The following is a 1,367-nucleotide window of genomic DNA, read 5'->3' as shown; positions in this document are numbered from 1 at the left end:
TTGCTCTTAATAACTTAGAATTTGTATTTTATGTATTTACTTGATGTTTACAAAGTGACATGGGAAATAAGCATTTTTACCATAATATCTATTTTCAGAGTTTAGAAATAATATTTCTTTGACTTAAGCCTTTTAACTGATGTCAGTAGCCTATCCTATTCTCCTGACCATTACTTAGAACCCTCTTTCAGTCTTTCCCATTCCATAAACAAAAGTTATGACTCTGTTTGTACATTTAATCTGCTTCAGAGCTCCAAGGGCTTGTGAACCAGACAGCTAAGCTGAAAAAGCTGTTTAGGAAAAGACCATTTTTAATGACTGGGATGGCTTCATTGGAAAGAAACAGGCATGCCTGTGGTTATGGTATTTGGCTGGTGATAGGAGAGGGCAATTTATCACTACAGATACATTCACATCTCAGCTGGACCATAATTTTCTTATACCTTGAAGAAGTCACTGAAGTCCAGATTAAAGACATCAGACACCTGGCTTGTCACTGACATCAGTGACTGTAGGAATCAGAGCCTTCATGCTGTTTTGAATCAGGACCTAAACCTCTCCACATCTTTTCTTTTTCAGAGGGGCTATGAACACTTTCCTTTCCCATTGTCTTCTTTCAGAGAAGGATGTTACACACACAGATGTGTGACAGTAGGAGCCATGTAAATAAGTAGAAAGATTACTGGTAGTAGGACAAAACACATTTTAAAAGCTTTGTCCAATTTTTCAACCCTTAAATTGGAACAGAACTTTTTTGTCAGTGGTAACCTGTCACTTAATATAACAGTTCAAATCTTGTGCAGAGCCAAAAGAGAGTGAAGAGGGTGAGAAAAATAAAAATTTCTGTTGAGAGTGATCAAGGCTAATAATGTGCATCTTGGAACAGAAGTAGGGAGGAAAAATAGTGTAGCAGGATAAAAACTGTCATTTTATAGAAAGGTTGTAAAAAATGCTTCTGTTTAATGTATAAGCAAAAGGACAGTGGTCTAGTACTGAGGTGAATTTGGATGGGGGAGGGGTTTGTTTTGTGTCTTTTTGTTGTTTGTTTGTTTGGTTGGGTTTGGGGTTTTTTAGCATAATAATTAGCTTGGGGAACAAACTGCTGAAAGATTACACAGGAAGCAAAAATGCAACCCATTCATCTGAAAATCCTGCTATGTACCTGAGTAAGAACAAATGCAGATACACAGGTATTTTTATAAAGCAAACAAATCAACTCCTGTGTGAACACAAGCCACTCCTCAGAGCCATGCAGCTGGCCCCTCCTTGCTCCCCCCCCAAAATAAATGAACCACACACATCTCACCAGGCAGCAGGAGCCAGGGAGGCTGGTTTTGTGCCGCTGCCCTCAGAGCTGCACCTCAGGC

This window comes from Parus major, chromosome 3 (genome assembly GCF_001522545.3).
Source record: "Parus major isolate Abel chromosome 3, Parus_major1.1, whole genome shotgun sequence".
NCBI classification, from domain to species: domain Eukaryota; kingdom Metazoa; phylum Chordata; class Aves; order Passeriformes; family Paridae; genus Parus; species Parus major.
This window is presented reverse-complemented; position numbering follows the sequence as displayed.